General features: G+C 40.6%; 1 long non-coding RNA gene across 1 annotated transcript; it reads right to left on the minus strand.

Annotated features, from left to right (window-relative positions):
- Positions 1–19588: 19588 nt before the first annotated feature.
- On the minus strand, positions 19589–19905 carry LOC128127564 (uncharacterized). Its single transcript, XR_008225450.1, has 2 exons — positions 19783–19905; positions 19589–19713 (listed from the first exon to the last, which is right to left on the minus strand). It is a non-coding gene; the product is annotated as an uncharacterized LOC128127564 (long non-coding RNA).
- Between the last annotated feature and the right edge of the window lie 4686 nt (positions 19906–24591).

Raw genomic sequence — 24591 nt, forward strand, 5'->3', positions numbered from 1 at the left:
TATCGATATGAGTATTTTATTTTTGTGTTGCTTGCTTGTGATCGAGTTATATGCCATCTGCATACCTTGGATATTTGAATGGTAGTTAAGGGATGGGCTCTATTGGAGAAGGTTACTTAAGATGCAGTAGCTGTAGCATGCCTGGGAGGGAGTTGGTATGTCCCGCTAGTTCGGAGCCGTATAGTTTTAGAAATGGACTGGTTAGATCCCTAGCTATGGTAAGCTTGGGGTTCCTCAGCAGATTGATTATGGAGTGGTAGCAAGGATTGGGATTTCTTTTCAAGGATTGGGCAGCGAGGTGTAAGCAGGATCGAAGTGGGGGAGAATCCTCCGAGTGTACAAGGGTAAGAGCACGCAAATCCAGAATGAGTACGCCGTCTCTGAGAAGGAAGGGAAGTGGCACAGCGTTTGATGGAGTGAGGAGTTCACGGTTGGGAGTTTGAGAAACTCCCCATTAGTTAGTGCGTGTAATGGTGATGGTTAGTACGTGATTGGGAATTCAGGTTGGAGGATCGCCTGTAGGACTCGAGTGAGTCGGAATGAGGATCTTGAGAACAGATAGCATGGGGTGCTTTCGTATTAGCAGTTGGTGGTGGAAAGTGTTGTAAGACTACGGGGCAGCCATAACATTCACTAGCGGTTTGTGGTGGAAATTGTTGTAACACTACGGGTAAGCCGTAACATTCCCTACTAGCTTCGTTAGCAAAGTCGGGGTGAGGCCCTTATCTCCTAGTGATCAGATAGGGATCAGGAATGGTTAGTGGATGAGAATAGTAAGGAGCTTGTCGGTATAGCCCTAGAGAGGTGAGACCTTGGGAGAGACCGCTCCAGATGTAGTTAGGTGAGACCCGTGGGCAAGGCCCGTATGAGAGTAGCAATATAGGTGAGACCTGAGAGCAAGGTTGCTTAGTAGTATGGTTGGGTGAGACCCGTGGGCGAGGCCCGTGCGAGAGTGATTAGACAAGTGAGACTAGGAGGATAGAGGCGGGTGAGACCCATGGGCGAGACTTGTGAGTTTTAGTAGTGCAGGTGGGACCTGGTAAGGACCTTAGCGTCAAGATAGGGGATCGAGGATCCCAGGATTGTAGTGCCATAATAGATTGAGTAGTTATAGGTAGTCGACGTTTCATCAAAAGTTGCTGGGAGCGACTAGGAGTTGTGCGGGGACTAGCGACCGGTGGGAGCCGGTAATCCAGATATTGATAGATTGGTAGGGACCAGGGTGGTCTCGATTCATCCAGAAGGCAAATAAGGAATAGCAGAAATTTTCAGTCAGTAGCAGTGCTGGTAAGCAGTCTATGGTGGAATTCAGTTAGCTGATCGATGGGTGCTCAACACTAAGTTATAGCAGTAGAAAGTGTCCAGTGGATACTGGCGGTAATGACCCGTACTGGAAATAGCAGGAGTAATGGATTTGGTGAAGGATAGGACCTTCACGGTGACAGAGGAAGTAGTTAGTCATGGAACGTTGCCTCGGGGAGTTCCAGAAGGGTTGTCAGTTGGGTAAGTTGTGTTCCCGGAATGTTCAGGGTCAGGATTGACCCAAGATTATTATCCGCAAGGATTATATCATCCAGGTGACCGGGCGGAAGGCCAGCAGAGGTAGTCCGCAAGGGTTAGGGTGTTAGTTTTCGAAGGCAGAGAGTTGGAGGCAGTTCACAGGACAGCTGGCCATAGCAAACTTCGAGGACGAAGTTTAGTTTAAGTGGGGGAGAGTTGTAACACCCAAAATCAGAAAGTTCAAGAAAGGAAAGAAAACCTAAGTCAAAGGGGTCAACTCGTCGAGTCCAGGGAGGAACTCGACGAGTCGGAGCGGGATCTAGAGGATCAATTAAATAACCGACTGTGAGTCGGCAAAGGGGACTCGGCGAGTCTGGTCTGAATGGGGAAAACCCTAAATCTGGGACTTTGGGCACTATTTAAGCATCATATTCTCTCCATTAGGTTTCCATATAGCCTCTCTCATCCAGAAACCGAAACCTTAAGCCCCCATTATTGCTCATTCAAGTGTCTTGCCATTTTTGGAGTGATTTGAAGGAAAAAGGAAGGAAGGAATCATTGGGGATTCAAGGGTTTGCAGTAGATCCAGAGTTTGAGGGCCTTTCCAAAGCAATTCAAGGTAAGGAGTCGTTACCTTCCCTTTTTTGCATGTAAATCAATCTTGATTGTGAGTTTTGGGGCTTTTATGCCATGTTCTTGAACCATTTCGAGTTAGAGCCCAGATCTGAAGTTGCTACTTCAGATCTAAGTGTATTCTGGCCTAGAGAGTCATAAAGTATCAACCTTGGGGGTGTAGGTGAAGCATGGTTGTCTTAAAACCTAGCCCTAGAGTGTTTTGAGCTTAGATCTCCTTAGTTATACGTAAAGTTTGCAACTTTACATGGGGAATGGACTTTGGAAGTATGGATCTATGATTTGGAGCCCCTGCATGGCTCGAAAAGCCACTGAATGGATTAAGAACTGGAGCGACTCGGTGAGTCACATGGGTGGACTCGGCGAGTTGGATGAATTTGGGCAGGAACTCGTCGAGTTGGAAGAACAACTTGGCAAGTCTATTGAAGATTGCCTTGGACTCGGCGAGTCAAGCCGCGAAACCCCAAACCCTTCGAGTTAACACTCGGATCAGTGAGTTGGACAGGTCAGGACTCAGAAATCAGTAGACTCGGCGAGTCAGTCGCGAATGAAAAGATTCTGAGCTAATGAACTCGACGAGTCAGTAGACAGACTCGACGAGTAGGGTTAACCTGGAAGGTTGACTTTGACCAGGACTTTGAATTTGACCAGAGTTGACTTTTGGTGATCAGTTAAGCTAAGTGTATGTTTTGATATTGGTAGCTCGGGGAGCTAGTGGAGCAGCGGTTCAGGGAATTGTTGGTCAGCATCCAGAGGGGTTATCAGCAAGTTCAGCAGTACCAGGTGAGTTTCCCTTTGTGTGAATGGGTCTAAGGCCACAATGCCGACCCATGTAGTTATGAGTAGAAAACCTGGGGGTTAGCCCAACGCATAGTATGCTAGTATGATATTCAGGACGAGGTCCAATGATAGCGGGCGGGTGCCCAAGGAATAGTTTATGTGATAGTCTATACTTGTTGTCTGTGTGATACATGTATGTACCTGGTAGGGAGGTAAGTGTGGGCGAGGTCCCGTATCTCACCAATAACAGAGTGTGGATGGTGTTCCACATCTCATTAGTAGCAGAGTAGGGGCGAGGCCCATGTTAAGGAAAGAGTGAGTGTAGGCTGGGCCCGTATCTCACCACCAGTAGGGGCACGGACGGGGTTCCATGACTCATCAGTAGCAGGACAAGGGCAAGGCCCAAGATAGGTGAGGCCTCAGGACAGGATTTATTAGTATATGTTAGCTTATGTATTGTTATATGCTTATGTGCTATTATATGTTAGTGGGTGTGGCCCAGTGATAGGCGAGGCCTAAGTTAAACAGATCTGTATCCGAGCGGGGCTCGAAGCCAGAAGAGGCCTGGAGCGGCGGGGCCGTTGTAGCGGGCAAGGCCCAGAATAGTGGGCGTGGCCCAGTATGTGTAGTATGTGGTTATGCATGGTATGTGGTAGGTTGGAGAACTCACTAAGCTTCGTGCTTATGATTTTCAGTTTTGGTTTCAGGTACTTCCGGTAGCAGAGGGAAGAGCTCGGGGTGATCGTATGGCACACACCATAGATTAGACAGCCTGGGAATGTTTTACTCTGATAATGAACATATGTTTTGGAAATTAATACTCTGATTTTGTTTTGGATTGATGATTATGCTTTAAGTAATGTTTTATTAAAAGAAATTTTTAGTCTTAAATTTTGGGACGTTACAAGAGGAATCAGAATCGCTTTAAGAAGTAACAACATATTTTTTTCTTTGATTTTCCTTCGTCTGCCTTCTTTTTTTATTAACAATTTGCAAATCTTTATCATGAAATTTAACAATTAAAATCAATTAGAATATATGATTAACAAAATTAGAATATTAAGAATAATTAACTTAAAAAAATAAATCCAAACATTTGCGTTTTATGAATTTTTGAAAGAAAGGGTTGTTGGATTAGTGTCTAAGTCCATAACTATTTTGGTATGTACTTGACCCGATGGTGCATGGTCCTTTTGGGTTGCCTTCACCAAAGCAACTTGATAGGATGAATTATGGAAAGAAAGGATTAAATATGATTTAATAATATATTATGAGAATAATGTATTAAAGGAGAAATCATATTGTTCAATTAATATTAGTCAAGAATTAATAAGAATTAAGTTTGTGACTTAAAGAGATTAATTAAACTTAAGGGACAGGAATTGTAATTATAAGATAATTGCAATTTGGGCTATGGATTGCCTTATATTAAGGAGTGGACGAATTCTATGGGGAAACCCATGAGAAATCGTCCAAGGCCTTGAGGAAAGGAATCCATGGCTTGCTTAGGGCTTAAGCATCCAAATTAGGGTTTCCTTGTTAGATAATGTGACATCCCCAAAATCTCGGCCAGAAAAGACCGATTTTCATTTATGCTTTTAAATATTTTCAGAGTAAATCCTTTTGATTTGAAAGAGTTGCGGAATTTGTTCCCAAAACAAAACATGATAAAATAATATTTATCAAAGCATTTCATCAAGAGATGCATTTCATTATATAATCAAAACTCGGGATGTCATGTTCCGATACAGACCATAAAGCATAAACGATAAACATTACATGTCATTCAACAAATATATACATATACAGACTTGTAAACAAAACAACAAGATGATCCATCCATCTTACGCCCTTGTGCCACTTCCTGTACTACAAATAAAACTGAGTGGGTCAGGCTTGGGAGCCTGGTGAGCATATAGGGTTTTCAACCCACAATAAATAAGTTATATTTAATTTCACCAACCAATCACTATCCCGATTACCCATTCCCGTTATCCTCACTTTACGTTCCTAAAACAACTATCTCAAGGGACCTAATCTAGGATTTTCATCGGGACGGACATCACTGCGAAGGGGTTTCCTCAACAATAGATATCCTAAAGGCAACCATGAGGGGGATAGAGTACACCGGTGAACACATCGTTCACAACACCTACAGGTTATGAACCTGCTAGCGTTCCACTGGACTGTCTAGAAAGAGTCCGTGGTCGTTATCCATACTCCGCTGAATAACTAGATCAACAACAACAACAACAACGAGGCCTCTCATCTGTTTATTACACACCAACTATCTACCCATGTTCTACCCAACATATTAGTAGATAAAATATATATTTTCATACGTAGTTTAAAGAAAACCTGTATAGCATGCTTTAATCAACACATATATCACATAACAGATGAGGCACACACACACATAACACATATCTCATAAAGAAATAAGCAGATCTATAAGATAGAAGAGAGTGAATACTCATTCACGCATAACACAACCAAATATATACACATAGCACGTATTTTTTTATATAAAATACTTCGTATTATTGTATTAGAAGAAATAACTACACACTCACTTGATCAGAATATGATCGGACAGCGCTACGGCTTATAGAAGTAGTATTCCACAGCAGATCTGGAAGATCTCCTCGAAAATCGAACTTCTCGCGGGCAGAGCTTCGACTCGGGAACCGCGCTTCTCGGGATCTTCGGGATCTCGGGACATGCCTCGGGGCTAGAGTATGATACCGGGGCTTCGGGGTAGCTTCGGCACGAAAAACGATGCAAAAGACTAGAGAGAAGAGAAGAAAATGAACAAGAAATGAGGCTGCCTTCGGATCCCCTTTTATAGAGGCTGGAACCTCGGAGTACGCGGGGCGTACTGCGTTACGCGGGGCGTACTGCCCAAAACGTCATTGCTTACGTATCCGAAGTGCTCGAGTGCGAGTGTCGACATCCCTCGGAGTACGCGGGGCGTACCTCGGATCAGATCGGTGACTCCTTCGGATAATGCTTCCGAATTTTGATTTAAATTTAAATACAAAATGATTAATAAACTTCGGAAATTCATAACTTTTTCATACGAACTCCGTTTTCGACGTTCTTTATATCCACGGAAAGGTGAGACCACGCTCTACGACTTTCGTTTAGACTCCGTCGGCTAATTTTGACTTTATTTTTATTAATTATTTTTAATAGGCCACGACAGAAACTTTCGTTATAAATTCATAACTTCTTCGTTTGACGTCCGTTCTCGCCTAACTTTTTATCGCTTCGATACCAACAACGAGATCTTCGATTCTCATTTAGATTGCTTCGGCTAACAACCGCTCGATCTCAATTCGAGTATTTCAGGCTGTATACCGCTAAGCCGGAACTTCGATAAATCATAACTTCCTCATACGAAGTCAGATTTGGGCGTTCTATATATATTCGGAAACCTCGTTTCGACTACTACAACATTAACCAAAGATATTAAGTTTATTTCACACTTAAATTTTGACGCTTATTTTTATTCTTAATTAATCAGACCACATAATTAAGCAATTAAGCACAAAAACACATAATACTCAAATAATACATTCTTATTATTTCAAAACGGGTTACAAAGGTTAACCTAGACTATTATATTGCTAAATATGGCAAGCCCGGAAACACAGGCGTTGCAATTCTCTCCACCTAAGAATGATTCCGTCCCCGGAATCACATATCAACAAACAAATGTGGATAGTGACCCATCATGTCACTCTCCGTCTCCCAGGTGAGATTCGGCCCATTCGTGTGTTTCCATCGGACAAGCACTAACCCAACCATCTTGCGTCGCAATTTCTAAGTCTTTCGGTCAACAATTGCCTCTGGTTCTTCAATCAACCTTTTGTTCTCATCAATTCTCAATTCAGAAATTGGAATTATGTCGGGAACTTCTCCCGTGAACTTCCTCAAATAACACACATGAAAAGTGTTGTGAATTTCATTCAGTTCTTCGGGTAATTCGAGCTTGTAAGCTTGGTTCCCAATCCTCTGAAGAACTTTAAATGGTCCAATAAACCTTGGACTCAACTTTCCCCTTTTACCAAATCTTATAAGTCCCTTCCACGGCGAGACTTTAAGCAAAACCGAATCCCCAACCTCAAAAGTCATCGGTCTTCGCTTCTTGTCAGCATAGCTCTTTTGACGATCCTGAGCCGCTAACATTCTTTCCCTAATTATTTTCAACTTTTCAGCAGTTTGATGAACCAACTCCGGTCCCATAAACTGCTTTTCCCCAGCCTCAAGCCAACAAGACGGCGTACGACACTTCTGTCCATACAAAGCTTGGTAAGGTGCCATCTTAATGCTCGAGTGGAAACTATTATTATAGGAAAATTCTACCAACGGTAAATGTTCATCCCAATTACCTAGGAATTCCAGAGTACATGCTCTCAGCATATCTTCAAGTGTTTGTATCGTTCGTTCGCTCTGACCATCAGTCTGCGGATGGTAAGCTGTACTTAAACACAACTTGGTACCCAATTCCTCTTGTAGACTTTTCCAAAACCTCGATGTGAAACGGCTATCACGATCCGAAACAATCGTTAACGGAACACCGTGAAGCCTCACAATTTCCTTTACGTAAGAATTCGCAAGCTTCTCCATAGACCATTTCTCCTTGGCCGCTATGAAATGCGCACTCTTAGTGAATCGATCAACGACCACCCAAATCATGTCGTGACCATTCTTTGTTCTGGGCAGTTTAGTGACAAAATCCATAGTAATGTCTTCCCACTTGCCCATAGGCACAGACAAAGGTTCTAAACTCCCGTACGGTTTCTGATGTTGTGTCTTGACTCTCGCACAAGTCACACACTCGGCCACATACTTTGCAACATCAAACTTCATCGTCGGCCACCAGTAGTAGGGTTTCAGGTCCCTATACATTTTAGTGCTACCGGGATGAATCGAGTACATGGTTTTGTGAGCTTCTTCCATCAGAAGATCTCTGACTCCTCCTGTCTTAGGTATCCAAATCCGATCTTGGAACACCTTCAGTCCATGACTGTTTACACCGAACACCAACGTTTTGCCCAAACGTTCCTCCTTTCTGTCATTCTTCTCAGAAGCTTCGCTCTAAGCTTTCTTTATACTTTCCAAAATAGTTGAGACAACTTCAATTCTCGACGCTCTTGGCCTTTTCCTTTCGGGATTTACTTTCCGACTGAGAGCATCAGCAACAACATTAGCTTTACCGGGTTGGTAAAGTATCTCGCAGTCATAGTCTTTAAGTAATTCTAGCCAGCGTCGTTGCCTCATATTCAATTCTTTCTGATTAAAGAGGTATTGGAGACTCTTATGATCAGTGAAAAGTTTGCACTTCGTGCATAGAGGTAATGCCTCCATATTTTCAGAGCGAAAACTACCGCTGCCAACTCCAAATCATGAGTCGGGTAATTCTTTTCATGCTCTTTCAGCTGTCGAGACGCATATGCTATCACCTTTTCTCTTTGGGTCAAAACACAACCCAAACCAACCCCAGACGCATCGCTATAGACAGCGAAGTCTTCAACTCCATCGGGTAGAGAAAGTATCGGTGCCTCGCATAGCTTCTCCTTTAGCTTCTCAAATGCTTCCTTATGCTTCTCACCCCAAGCATAAGTAGCTCCTTTGTGGGTCAAAGTTGACAATGGACTAGCGATCGAAGAAAAGCCTTGGGTAAACCTTCGGTAATATCCGGCTAATCCTAAAAAGCTTCGAATCTCCGTGGGACTTTTCGGTTGTTCCCACTTCGTCACAGCTTCGATCTTCGCTGGATCAACCATTATCCCTTCTTGGTTGACCATGTGACCCAAGAATTGGACTTCACGAATCCAAAAATCACATTTGGAGAACTTAGCATACAGCTTCTCCTTCTTCAAGACTTCTAACACTTCTCGCAAGTGTCTGCCATGCTCCTCCTGGCTTTTCGAGTAAATCAAAATGTCGTCTATGAACACTATCATGGATTTATCAAGGAACGGGTTACAAACCCTATTCATCAAATCCATGAACGCTGCTGGAGCATTGGTTAGTCCAAACGACATAACCAAGAACTCGTAGTGTCCATATCTAGTTCTGAATGCAGTCTTCTCGATATCTTGCTCTCTTACATTTAGCTGGTGATATCCTGACCTAAGATCGATCTTCGAGAAATAGCTCGAACCTTGCAATTGATCGAACAGGTCATCAATCCTCGGCAACGGATATCTATTCTTTATTGTTGCCTTGTTCAGCTCTCTGTAATCGATGCACATTCTCATACTTCCATCTTTCTTCTTTACAAATAACACCGGAGCTCCCCAGGGCGATGAACTAGGTCTAATGAAACCGTTGTCCAATAACTTTTGAAGTTGCATCATTAGTTCCTTCATCTCCGTCGGTGCTAATCGATAAGGTGCTTTTGCAATTGGCGTCGTTCCTGGCAACAAGTCAATACGGAATTCCACTTGTCGATCAGGCGGTAATCCAGGAAGATCTTCGGGAAATACTTCCGGATAATCACACACAACTGGAATATTCTGCATCACCTTCTTTTCCTTCTTAGCATCAATCACGAATGCTAAATACGATGTACACCCCTTGGTCAAACATTTTCAGGCTTTCATCAAAGAAATGATTCCAGAATTCACTCTGCGTTTATCTCCATACACCATAAACGAATCTTTCCCAGGCGGGTTTACTTTAACTATTTTCTTCTTGCATAAAATTTCGGCGTCGTTGGCGCTAAGCCAATCCATTCCCAATACGATGTCGAAACCGTTAAGTTCGATAGGCAATAATTCCTCGTGGAACTTATTCCCATTCAGATCAATTAAGATGTTTTTCATGCGATAGCTAATAGGTACAAACTTGCCACTAGCAACTTCGACTAATAAGGCATTATCTAGTCTATCAACAGGCAAAGCTAGCTTTCTACCAAATTCATGCGATATAAAGGAGTAGTTGGCTCCAGAATCAAATAAAATTTGGGCAGGCAATTCGTTAACGAGAAAGGTACCTGAAGCGACATCAGCTTCATCTTTAGCAGCTTCCAGTGTCATCTGGAATGCTCTCGCCTTTGGCTTTGGCGGAATGTTGGGTCTAGCTGCCTCCTTCTTCTTTGGGCTGTCCCTCGACATATGACCCTCCTCACCACAACCATAGCAAACTTTCTTTGTGAGGGTACACTCATTGGCATAGTGCCCTGGCTTTCCACACTTGTAGCATGTGTTCGCCACCTCACATCTTCCATGATGCTTCTTCTTACATTTGTCGCACCATTTCGCTTCACCTCTACCTCCCCTCGAACCAGACTTCGAGAACTTGTTTTTCTTGTTGGACCCTGAAGTTCCATCGAACTTCCTCTTTTCTCCAACATCTATTCTTTCCAGACCCCTTTCCTTCTGCTAGGCCTCCATATTCTTAGCTGCACGAACAACCGTTTTCAGAGTGGTTGCCATTTTGACTGTCGGACCAAAGTCAGCAGGCAGTCCGTTAGCAAACCTCTCAATCTTGGAGAGTTCAGTCGGCACTAGGTACGGAAACAACTTCATCTTCTCAGTAAATGCAGTAGCATAGTCATCTATGCTCATCTTCCCTTTCTTCAAGTTTTGGAACTCATTGTTCAGATCAATCAGATCTATCTCTGAACAATACTGCACCCTCAGCTGTTCCAAGAACTCCTCCCATGATATTTTCAGGGCTTCTCCTCGTGGCATAGTATCTGCCAACAACTTCCACCAACTCAAGACCCCAGTCTTCAGTTGTCTAACTACAAAGACGGTCTTCTGCTTGTTGCTACAGTCGCAACTTTCAAATACCATCTCCATTTCGGAGATCCAATCCATTATCTCAACCGGCTTTGTGCTCCCAGAAAGACTTGGCGGTTTGGCGCCCAAGAAATTCTTGTACATACGCCCATCCTTGTTGTTTCTCCTTTCTGGATCGTTCCTTCGTTCCTCTTGAGTCCCAACTTGACTCACCATGCGACTATTGTTCCCTTCCTCCGATTGCTCGGGAATCAATTCAGGTTCCTCAATAGGTATGACAGGTTCATCCCTATTATTATGCAACATTTGTCGCATCTCCTCCCTTTGTTCGGCTAGCATAGCCCGAATCATGGCTTGCACCGTAGCCATTGTTATTGGTTCTGGTGCTGCTGCTACAACATGTATCTGCTCAATCACTGGCGGTTGATTCCTGTTTTCATCCGCGTTTCCAACGCCACTCCTTGTTCTCACCATTTTGATCTACACACCGAATAAGGTGAAATTAGATCCTCATTCACGATAGATATTCAAATCATCCTTATCACTCCGAAACGTTTACATGCTAGTTCTAATAACGTAGGCATACGCTTAGAATCCTACACACATAAGGTTTCCAGATCCGGTCGACAACAGACCGTAGATCCAAACAAATAATATCATATATGGCAACATATAACATTTAGCACATAAAGCATTTTAGGCTACTTTCCTAAAATAAACTAGTGCTCGTGTCTAAAATCCAACAGACACACATCTCATCATTCCATTTAGCATTCTAAGTTTAAGTTTAGAAATCCTACAAATTCCTAGTTCGCTTAAACTAATGCTCTGATACCAACTGTGACATCCCCAAAATCTCGGCCAGAAAAGACCGATTTTCATTTATGCTTTTAAATATTTTCAGAGTAAATCCTTTTGATTTGAAAGAGTTGCGGAATTTGTTCCCAAAACAAAACATGATAAAATAATATTTATCAAAGCATTTCATCAAGAGATGCATTTCATTATATAATCAAAACTCGGGATGTCATGTTCTGATACAGACCATAAAGCATAAACGATAAACATTACAAGTCATTCAACAAATATATACATATACAGACTTGTAAACAAAACAACAAGATGATCCATCCATCTTACGCCCTTGTGCCACTTCCTGTAATACAAATAAAACTGAGTGGGTCAGGCTTGGGAGCCTGGTGAGCATATAGGGTTTTCAACCCACAATAAATAAGTTATATTTAATTTCACCAACCAATCACTATCCCGATTACCCATTCCCGTTATCCTCACTTTACGTCCCTAAAACAACTATCTCAAGGGACCTAATCTAGGATTTTCATCGGGACGGACATCACTGCGAAGGGGTTTCCTCAACAATAGATATCCTAAAGGTAACCATGAGGGGGATAGAGTACACCGGTGAACACATCGTTCACAACACCTACAGGTTATGAACCTGCTAGCGTTCCACTGGACTGTCTAGAAAGAGTCCGTGGTCGTTATCCATACTCTGCTGAATAACTAGATCAACAACAACAACAACAACGAGGCCTCTCATCTGTTTATTACACACCAACTATCTACCCATGTTCTACCCAACATATTAGTAGATAAAATATATATTTTTATACGTAGTTTAAAGAAAACCTGTATAGCATGCTTTAATCAACAAATATATCACATAACAGATGAGGCACACACACACATAACACATATCTCATAAAGAAATAAGCAGATCTATAAGATAGAAGATAGTGAATACTCATTCACGCATAACACAACCAAATATATACACATAGCACGTATTTTTTATATAAAATACTTCGTATTATTGTATTAGAAGAAATAACTACACACTCACTTGATCAGAAGATGATCGGAAAGCGCTACAGCTTATAGAAGTAGTATTCCACAGCAGATCTGGAAGATCTCCTCGAAAATCGAACTTCTCGCGGGCAGAGCTTCGACTCGGGAACCGCGCTTCTCGGGATCTTCGGGATCTCGGGACTTGCCTCGGGGCTAGAGTATGATACCGGGGCTTCGGGGTAGCTTCAGCACGAAAAACGATGCAAAAGACTAGAGAGAAGAGAAGAAAATGAACAAGAAATGAGGCTGCCTTCGGATCCCCTTTTATAGAGGCTGGAACCTCGGAGTACGCGGGGCATACTGCCCAAAACGTCATTGCTTACGTATCCGAAGTGCTCGAGTGCGAGTGTCGACATCCCTCGGAGTACGCGGGGCGTACCTCGGATCAGATCGGTGACTCCTTCGGATAATGCTTCCGAATTTTGATTTAAATTTAAATACAAAATGATTAATAAACTTCGGAAATTCATAACTTTTTCATACGAACTCCGTTTTCGACGTTCTTTATATCCACGGAAAGGTGAGACCACGCTCTACGACTTTCGTTTAGACTCCGTCGGCTAATTTTGACTTTATTTTTATTAATTATTTTTAATAGGCCGCGACAGAAACTTTCGTTATAAATTCATAACTTCTTCGTTTGACGTCCGTTCTCGCCTAACTTTTTATCGCTTCGATACCAATAACGAGATCTTCGATTCTCATTTAGATTGCTTCGGCTAACAACCGGTCGATCTCAATTCGAGTATTTCAGGCTATATACCGCTAAGCCGGAACTTCGATAAATCATAACTTCCTCATACGAAGTCAGATTTGGGCGTTCTATATATATTCGGAAACCTCGTTTCGACTACTACAACATTAACCAAAGATATTAAGTTTATTTCACACTTAAATTTTGACGCTTATTTTTATTCTTAATTAATCAGACCACATAATTAAGCAATTAAGCACAAAAACACATAATACTCAAATAATACATTCTTATTATTTCAAAACGGGTTACAAAGGTTAACCTAGACTATTATATTGCTAAATATGGCAAGCCCGGAAACACAGGCGTTACAGATAACCCTAATAGCCTCTCTATATAAAGAACCCTTAAGGCTCAAAAACGTGGACAAGCTTCCTTCTAGGTATTCGCACGTTTTAGGCCAGCCTCCTTCCTCTCTCCTCTTCATCCTCTTGCTCTAGGTGTTTGTGAACCATTAGAGGAGTGACATTTGTGACTCTAAGCTTTCTAAAGTCAGTACAAGGAGGAATTGAGATTGTTATTGCTACATAACAATCAAGGTATGATCTAAACCCTAATTATATGTTATATTGATTATCATATGCTAGATCTAGGGTTTATAGTCTTGGATAACTTGCATGTATAATAGAGAAACCTAGATCCAAGCATTAGGGTTTGTATGAGCATATAGGATGTTCTTATGACCAAAATCCATCAGTGGTATCAGAGCCTAGATTGGTTTCTATTGTATTGATGCCTTGTATGTTGAAAAAAATCAATTTTGGTGGTTTTGCATCATGGACTCGGCGAGTCCCACTGTGGACTCGGCGAGTCCATGGGGGTACTCGGCGAGTTCGAGCGTTAGATGGAGCTATTTTCGGGATTTCTTGTTGTTTATCTTTGAGATACTTGCCTTTATCATATTATATCAATATAAATCCGATTTTATGATATATATGAGTATATTCTTGATCTAAATAAAGATATTTATCAATTAATACAATATTTGTTTCCTTAAGTGATAATTGATTAATTATTTTGATTAAATTGGTAAATTGTTTTGCAAGAAATCATTAAATAAATCAAATATGGATAATTATGTGATTAAATGTTAATTAAGATTATTTGTTATTTGATCCTTGTGTTATGAAAAGTTTCATATTTTCCCCTTTAGGTTTTATAGTTTAAAATTGAACTCAAAAGTTTAGTTTTGAAATTTAAATAGTTGAAACCCTAATGTTTTGAAAAGGTTTCAAAACTTGCCCTCAAGTTTAAGAATTTAAATTTTGATTAATAGTTTAATTTTGATGTATATTTAAATTCTAAACCTAATGTTTTGAAATGTTTCAAAAACTTGTCCTCAAGTTTTGGAATTTAAAAGTTGATTAAAAGTTTAATTAGGAATGTTAAATTCTAAAACCCTAGTATTGTTTTGAAAAGTTCAAATCACACCCTTATGGTTTTATTAATTAATTAAGATGTATAACTAAAAGAGGTTTAATAAATCCATAAAAGTTCTGGTTTACAATTTAATTGAATTAAAAGTATAATTGTTAAATTTAACCACCCAGTATTTTAAAAGTGTAAAATACACTCTATACTATATATAACATTAAAAGTCTAACATTATATATACGTATGAGTAAAAGTCAGTCTTATCGTTAGTAGGCCTCATTCATGAAGATGGTCTATGATGGGTGTTTAAGGAAATTGCCTATAAAATGGCGATTGAATGGGTATCCACTCTTACCCACCGCACTCTTGACTAGTGGAGGGTCGTTAGCCGAACGGGTAGGATAGGACACAAACCTTCCATTATAAGTATAATGAAGTACAAAAGTAACTAAATGTTTTTCAAATTCCCAATCTTAGTTACTTAGGCAAAGTGAATTGATGCAATTCCATGAAATTACACTTTGTGCCCTTGCAAAGACGTTAGTGGAGCGTGTGTGGTTTACCGACACACGAAATGGTTCTAAGCAAAGGTAGCAAAGGGTGACTCAATGTTTGTCATAGTTCGGTGGAGCGTATGTGGTTTACCAGCACATCGAATAGGTGATTGTAACATGTGAGGGCACCATGTAAGTTTGCATGGTTATTCACACCCGCTTTGTGATCCTCGGCATCCCAGTCACAAACAAGAGGGGCATATCGAGATTTAAACATGCCATTGAAATGTTCAATGAATCTCAAAGGATCTAGGAGTTTTCATAGATTTAAAACTTAAATTTCTTTTTCGTTTTCATGGTGGAAATTAGTGAATCGTCATTCACTTACCTTCAAATATTCTGCAACTAGATTACGACATCCGTTTTCTAGGTTGTAGCATATTGTGTTGGGTCCTAGCCTTAATATCTCATTTGGGTGATTTATTAAGGACTCAATCATGTAACGACCGAAAAATTCCAACCAATTTAAATTTTTAAAAAACAACCCGATTCCATTAAAGTTATTACAAAAAGGTTTTCAATACAGTTTATTTAAAGTATTCCCAGAATCACATCACGACCAAAAACATGAGGAGCGGTACGATCACGCCTTTGCCTTGCCACGGTCTCCTGAAGAACCTGAAAAACATAAAACCACAACTGTAAGCCCGAAAGCTTAGTGAGATATCCCCAAAATACCAACCACATATACCATACATGCATAACTTGCCATATCATATCCGATCATAGAACAGCCATGCACTTCGGGTCTACTGTGTGACTGGTCCGCCGCACCGGCCAACAATCCACCTGGTCCACCCTCCGAGTCTCGACATATACATCGAGTCTGCAGTGTGATTGGTCCGCTCGCACCAGGCCTTCAATCCACCTGGTCCACTCTCTGAGTCTACAGTATGACTGATCCGCCCGCACCGGGCCTTCAGTCGGCCTGGTCCACTCTCCGAGCCTCGGCACATCTGGTCTGCCCTCTTGGGGCCTACAGCCTATCCGGACCGCTCGATGGGCCTTCTAGACAACCGGTCCACCCTGGGTATCTTGGCCTACAGCACAAAGCAGGACCCGCCTCAACCCACCTCCATTCCATACAACCATGTACACATAAACATACAATCATATAACAATTCACAGTCAACCAACCGATCAAACAGATCACATAACATATCATCATCCTAACCAGGATACCGACCTAACAGGTCACTAGCATAGTATCACCCGACATCTCAGGATACCGATCTCAACCAGGTCTCTAACATATACCATCCTAGCTACCAGGATGCAACATATCAAAGCGATAACATACAACAAATACCCGGATCTCAATCCGATAAAGGGCCGGCCTTGGTGCCTTAGACCTTGTTGATATAGTGACGATAACTCACCTCGAAACTGCCGACTGAACAGATAACCCAAGCTGCTCCGATCACTGACACGATCTCCACCACTGGACAACCACCAAGGCACTGAACTCAAAACAATATTCAATAATTACCAAAATGCCCCTGGAAATCACTAGTCAACCCTTGGTCAAAGTCAAAGTCAAAGTCAACCCCTGACTGACTCTACTCGCCGAGTCAACCCGATGACTCGCCGAGTCCCCATGCTTAGAATTTCCCCAATCCACGACTCAACTCGCCGAGTCACCCCGAGACTCGCCAAGTTCAGCAACTCCGAGTCCACTCGCACACAACTCACCGAGTCATCCCTTGACTCACCGATTCTTGGCTCAACCAGAAAAGATTGGGACTCTTCGACAAGACTCGCCGAGTCCAAGAACAGACTCGCCGAGTCTAAGACTATCTTCAACCTACTCGCCGAGTTGTTCTTCCTACTCGCCGAGTTCCAGACCATCTTCATCCAACTCGCCGAGTTGTTCTTCCAACCCGCCGAGTTCTAGCCTATCATCAAGCAACTCGCCGAGTCTACCTATGTGCCTCGCCGAGTACCACCGGGTCTGAATCCATACCGAGGCTTTCCAAGCCATGTAGATGATCCAAACCATAGATCTACCCTTCCTAAGGCCATCCATCACGTAAATTGGCAAACTTTACGTGAATCCAACGAGATCTAGGCATTTTCACTCTAGGGTTTGGGTTTGGGTTTGGGACAAGATAGCTCCTTCAATCACTCATTAACAGGGACTTTATGACATACAAGACCATCCCAAGCTTAGATCTGAAGTAGCATCCTCAGATCCAAGCTTCTATCTCAATTTAGATGTCATATCAACCACCACACATGAACCCATGAAGAAAATAGCTTAAGGAAATGGTTCCTTACCCTTAGAATGAGCCCAACCAACTGTAGATTCCTGATTCCCCTCAAGCTTCCTGATGCAAGCCTCCAATCTTCAAGCTTAAAGCACCAAGTATCCTTCTCCAAGCTCTAATTCACTCAACAATGGGGTCTCCTCATGAATTTAGGGCTTCTGGAACTCAAGGAATGATAAGGAGGCTGGGGAGAAGATATGATGTTCTTTATATAGGGCTCAACCTCCGGATTTAGGGTTTTCTACACTCAGCGCCTACTCGTCGAGTCCATCCTCTGACTCGCCGAGTCGGCCAATTAACATGCGACCAAAGTCGAGACCCTACTCGCCGAGTCCACCCACGGACTCACTGAGTTCCCTTTCCTAATTTACTCTTTTAGCCCTTCAACCTTACCCTTGATATTCCGGGATGTTACAATTCTCCCCCACTTAAATTAGGCTTTGTCCTCGAAGCCTACGGCAACTCAACTCCAAAAATACTCCTGTCATGCACTACCTGGCATTAACCAGACCAGGTTCCTCAAGGCACAACCATCGAAACTCGAAACTCACTTTCTCCTTTCTTGCGGTGTACCGACCACCGTCTCAAGCCGGCCACCGACTTTACCCTCTGATAACCCTACTTAACAACTGAGTATTACCCATGATGCAGCACTGCTCCAAATCGCAACCATCACTCAACCCATATGAGCTAGAAATAACCATGCACCACCAGGTTCCCGATCCGAGCCCAATTCTATCCATTCCATGCTGACAGAAAGGCACATTCTTCAGAGCAACTCCCCTGAGTTCTCCTCTTGCAATCACATACACATGCTGAACTAGCTCTAGCACCCTCGGGTTAGGAAAACCCATCACTCTGACGACAAATCCAAACATCCCCCAGGATGAATTACCACTACATACACCCTTCCTTGATCAAAATCAAACTGGGAATCCAAGACTCCATCCCTGCATCCCTTCCGAGCCTCTTGGCTCTACACCCTCGAAATTCTTCCGAGACCTCCACAGACATCCAATCCGGATGTGATTCCATTCCACTTCCGCAATCATGCTGCTCAAAGACCATAATTGGATCACTCTAATCATAACTCTGCTCTGCCGCTTGCACTTCCGTGAATTTGCACTCCCTCTCGGAGTTACACTCCTCTCTCTTTCCTTACCAAGGAAAACCACTTGGCTGCCTTGACAATACCACAAGTGCCACGATGCTCGCCCAATGCTACACCACTCCTTCATAGCGTATCCACTATCCATCCAACACACATGCTCTAACTCTGCTCGCAAGGACTCTCGAGTCCGTGCACCATCTCCACTAATCAAGATCAATACTCGGGGCCAGACCTTCTAATGCTAACACATCGCAACATACTCAATCCATTTCCTCGAACCGATCTATCAATACCTGCAGATTCTTCAGCATGACTAGACCGCCTTAACAGGCCTTCAGCCAATCTGGACCACTCTCAGAACCTTCAGCCAATTTGGACCGCCCTCCAGTGCCTTCAGTCTGGCTGGCCGTTCTCCGAGCCTTCGGCTTGACTGGTACGCCTACCGACCTTCAGTCTATCCGGACCGCTCAACTAACATTCATCATTCCGAGCTATCTCTCTGGGAAATCCTCCCATGCATACACTACTAGAAAAAAGGCCTTTTACGACGCTCATTGCGCGTCGTAAAACGCTCAGACGACGCGCAAATGCGTGTCAAGGAAGGCCCTGTCATAAAGAGAGACGACGCGCTTTTGCACGTCGTCTATAGACGACGCGCATTTACGACGCGCGGTTATGACACGCATTGCATATCAAGGAAGGACCTGTCATAAAGGTAAACGACACGCATTTGCGTGTCGTAACCTTACGACACGCGTGTTTATGACACGCAATGCGTATCAAGGAAGCCCCTGTCAAGAAAGGCCATGTCATAAATGAAGACGACACACATTTTTGCGTATCATAATTTTAAATGTTTAAAAAAATATTATTTATAGATTTACTTATTTTCAAATTAAATTTGTATTTAATGTTTCATAATAGAAAATAAAATATCATATACAAAAAATAGAATCCATTGCATAAATTTAATGTCATACAAATAATCGTTCTATGGAAAGATAAAACAAATCAATAGAAGTTGTAACAAAAATTTACAAACGAATTAGATACAAAAAATACAATCCATTGCCCCTTTGCTTATTCAAGATCAACCTGCATGTAGCTAACTAATCTCTACAAATTCACCCTTGTTTCTAATCATTTTCTTAAATACTTTACAAACATAATTCATCCATAGTACCTGAACTATAGTTGCAGCCTTGCTTCTTCTTCTTCTTCTGAACTCATCTCTTGCAACCATTGCTCTAAGCCTAGTCTGAATAGATACAACAACTCCTTGTCAATTATGTGAAAAATACAACCGGAGAGTGGCCTACCTTCATAATAGCAATAACTAATGAAGCAGGAATGAAAGAGAAGGCAATACTTACAAATACAAACATTTCTTCTTTAGTTCTTCACATTCTTGCACTGCCTCATAAGCTTTACCATCCTGCATCAATTTAAAATAAAGGCATTAAATGTTAAATCTATTGTGAAAATCTATAATATATAAGAAATGAAATCAAATAATTACCTTACAGTGTGACCTTGCCAAATTAATTGAAATCAAATTAATTGATAAATCAAATTATACGATATAGTTTTCGAATGTGTATTAAATGGAATGTTCTTTAACAAACGAATAAATAAATACATACCGACAATCTTTTAGATGAAAGAAGTCATCAGAATTAGATGTTAGCAACACCAGGTATGTATCATCCTATAACAATCACTAGTGAGTAGTGAAAAAATATCATAAGAAAAACTTAATTAAAGTTTCTCTCACTTACATCAAAATAATGAACATAAGCATGTAGAAAGGGCATGGCATTGTATCTTGGTAAACATATGGGGAAGAATGACTCAGATGTCCTGCATCAAACATGTAACATTTCACACACACACAATTAATATGGAAAATAAAAAGTGATGGAATAATGAACTTGCCTAAAAGATTCAAATGACATGACAAAATTAGCAAGAAGCAGCATGTCATCAGGATGGAGTTGTGCTTTCTGTGCACCTACAAGACTCACAACCTGCATTTGAAGAAAATAAATTACATAAAAGAAATCCATTTATGAGGTAAAAAGAAAAAAACCTTGTATTTACTCATGAGCATTGAATAGATGACGCTTGAATCAGAAACATCTTGCAAGATAGCAGCAACAGCTTGCCTTGCTGCACAAGGAAGGGGAAGATAAGTGTATGCATTAAGAAAAGAGGCAGGGTTCCTGAAAAAAAAAACAACAATGAAATGCACAATTTTTGGTTTTGTAATTTGATGGAATACTGACATTGTTATAATTTTGAAAATAAAATAAGATAAAACGAACCAACCTAAAAGAGTGGAAGAGGGAAGAGAAAACAACATCTGTTCCTCCGAGTAAAGGCGTCATATCAAACTTTGGATTCTTCTCAAAATATCTACTTATAGACTCTGTGAGTATAAGCACCATCTGCATCCCATGTAAAATGATATATCTCAAAACTCAAATGTATAAAATCATATAATAATGACAATAAGAATGTAAAATAAAAAAATGTACCAACCTGGCCATAAAGAAGTTCCAGTTGACTACGTAATGACTCATAAGGCTCTTCTGTACAACTTATGCAAACTAAATAAATTGGTCCTTTTACAAGAAAAGCCACCTGTCCACCAAAAAAGAAAAAAAAAACATATTTGGTTTTAGTATATTTTGTTAAAACTACAACATTTCTTATCTGACCTGGTGTTTTCCTGCCCTAATCAAATGAATCCGGCCGCCCCTGAAAAAAAAAAGAGATCAATGAACCAAACTATTAGAGTTAAGAGAAAATAAATATAGAACAACAAGAGTAAATCCACCTGTAATGCTATTGCTCACCGAGAACAACACAAGGAAAATTGAAGGCTGTAATAACACCAACTACTCTAATAATAATTATTATAATTATAATAATCTTTTGAAGGTTTATAAAGTTGTTGAGGCTCCAGCATATGATAAATTTCAGTACACTCATTTTTCACATAAAGTAAACAGTCTCAATGGATTGGTAGATGTCAGTAATTAGTTAAAGTCAAGATATTGCTTGGTAGGCTAATTTTGCTTAAATTGTGCTTATTATAGATTGGTAATTGTTTATGGACAACTCTTCCTCATATCTGTCAACACAAATCTATTAAGGTTCCACTGGCTTCTGGAAGTTTGCTCCTGCATAAACTGCCTCTGAACCAAGCTCTTCTTCAATTCTCAAAAGCTGATAATATCATCCACCAATAATTTTCGTTAAAAACTGTCTTGAATAACATATTGTATAGACTCATTTTCTTGACTTATTGTTTTCTAACTCAATTTTTATAATAAAGTAAAAAAAATATGAATGAAGAAAGGGAGAAAAAGTCAACCTGGTTGTATTTTGCTAGACGCTCAGATCTGCAAGGAGCTCAAGTCTTGATTTGACCCTGGAAGGTTCCGTTGCATTGTTTGAATTAGTAACAAGAAATTTATAATTTTGAATTAATGAAAGAATAATAATGATATAATTTGTATAAAAATGTGATAATTAATGTAGCCAAACGGACAGAAAGATCAGCAATGAAGGTGTCCTCTGTTTCACCGCTGCAAACATAATAAATTATTTCATATTTCAAGAATATTATATATTTTTTATTTTTTAGAAAAAGTAATTTATATATATTTTTTCAAATGGATTTTTGTACCTTCGGTGACTGGCCATTACACCCCACCCAGCATGCTTGGACATCTTCACAGCTTCAATACACTCAGTTATGGATCCAATTTGGTTAACCTAATAACAGTAAACAATAGAATTAAAGGCAAAATTCAAAATAATAAATAAATATGTGGGAGAAGCTATAGCTTTCATTTCTTTTGAAGCTATACCAAATGGTTAAATTTTATACGCAATTTCAGTAACAACATAATGTAAAAATATGTGGGAGAAGCTATAGAAACTTGAATCTTGAATGTGATAGGTTTGACTCACCTGTTGACCAGCCTTGACTGATATTTGACCTCTCAAAGAGAACATTTGATCTCTGTTATCCATCATGTTAGCAGGACTAGAAAACAGATCAGAATCACCACCCCTTGAGAAGAAGTTGTTTGCAGGTTGAATGGCTGACCGTTTGACCGACTCATACTCACTTCTCAATTGGTCATACATCTCATCCAGTTTTCTATTTTGCCTATTAGCAAAAAATAAAAACATTGATGTAAGTAACAAACACATATAGAATAGTGAATATTCCATCAGGTTCCTAACAAAACATCAACTTTAAACAGACAAAAAAAAAAGTTTTTACGGATGCTATTTTCAATGATAAGGGCATTTACGTCTTTTTACCTTACGGGAGACCTATTTGGGCTTCTTCCATCAACAACTCTTCCTGAAATTACCAATTTCAAAAGAAGCACAAATCTGCACCCAAAGATTGGTGGACAGAAGACATAGCAGACCTTAATATAGACCTATTCAGATGTGTCATTAATATTATAAGGTCAACATACATGATTCCACCAAAGCTTATAGGTGAAGCTTTGCATGTTTATGCATGTCATTGGCTTCTAGATGTTACAAGGGGTAGATCTGATCAGCCTGAAACATCAACATCTTCTCAAATCACTCAAGAAGAATCTTTAAACAGAAAGAAACAACTTGAGATAATTGTAAGCCTTATTCCAGAAGATAGAGATTCAGTTTCAGTTCGATTCCTACTGAGACTCCTTAGCATGGTGAATATTTTAGGGGCATCTCTATCCATACGTATGATACTCATTAGGAAATGTAGCTTTCAGTTAGAGGAGGCAACACCAAATGATTTGATATTATTATTACCTTCACATGATCATGACCCTTCTGGTGATCATCATCAAACTTATGATATTGATCTGGTAATGGCTGTCTTGGAGGGTTTTATCATACAATGGAGAAAATCATATTGTAGAGATGAAGAACAATCAATGATCTTGATTTCAAAAATTACATAACTCATAGACTCTTATCTCCAAATTGTCTCCACAGATGCAAACATGTCATGATTTTCATAATCTACAAAATCCAAGAAAAAGGTTGTTACTACTTAAGGAATAGGACAAAAGAAAAGATATAAGAGCAGAATCTGCACCTTGTTGTAAAAAGATACAAGTGCATAAGCTTCATATGACGATTGTTGTCTGTTTTACCCCTGTCCATGTTTCCTTGAAGACCCCCTGCAGATTACAAGAAAATGTAACAAAAAGAAGTATCAAAAGGAAGTAACAAAAATGTAACAAAAAGAAGTAATAAAAGCCTAGTTTTTCCATCAGCATGTTCCTCAAACTCATGAGCACGAAAAATATGAATGTATCAAGAACACCAGTTAGGCTTTCAATAATGCTCTTCCAATAATTAGTTGGATATATTTCTCATGGACCCTGTGAGGGTTGCATCTGGAGAAGGATTTGGAGAAACAATCCTTTCATCTTTGGGAGAAAGTGGTTGATTATACAAATAAAGAACTAATGAAAAACATATATGAAAGGGGAAATTAAGATGAATAGAATTTAATAGCCAACAAGTACCTTATCCATGCAGTTAGCGATTAGGGTTCGTAGTTGTTGATCGACGCTACAATCAAGCGAGTTGTAGTTGCCGAACCAGTTAGTGTGAGGCTCGATGTGGAAGAAATTGGACTACGGATCTACTTGCTTCACCTTTGCAATTTCATAGATGTGTTTTAGGGTTACATTGATGCAACAACATGACCTGCACGCCCAATCCCGGAGTCCATTCCACCAACGTTTTTAAGAAATCGGGTCACTAAAGGGAAACGAACACTCATCTCAAAAGTTTGTCTTTGAAAACATCATAGTACCAGCGATCAGGTCTTCCAATTTGTATTTATGGGTGCAAGCGTTGAATTTGTACTGACCTACTACCACCGATGGTCCAGGTATTCCTCCGCCAGCTGGAATGGTGAAACGGATTGTCGACACCATGGGCCGACGGGCCGACG

This window comes from Lactuca sativa, chromosome 8 (assembly GCF_002870075.4).
Source record: "Lactuca sativa cultivar Salinas chromosome 8, Lsat_Salinas_v11, whole genome shotgun sequence".
NCBI classification, from domain to species: Eukaryota; Viridiplantae; Streptophyta; class Magnoliopsida; order Asterales; family Asteraceae; genus Lactuca; species Lactuca sativa.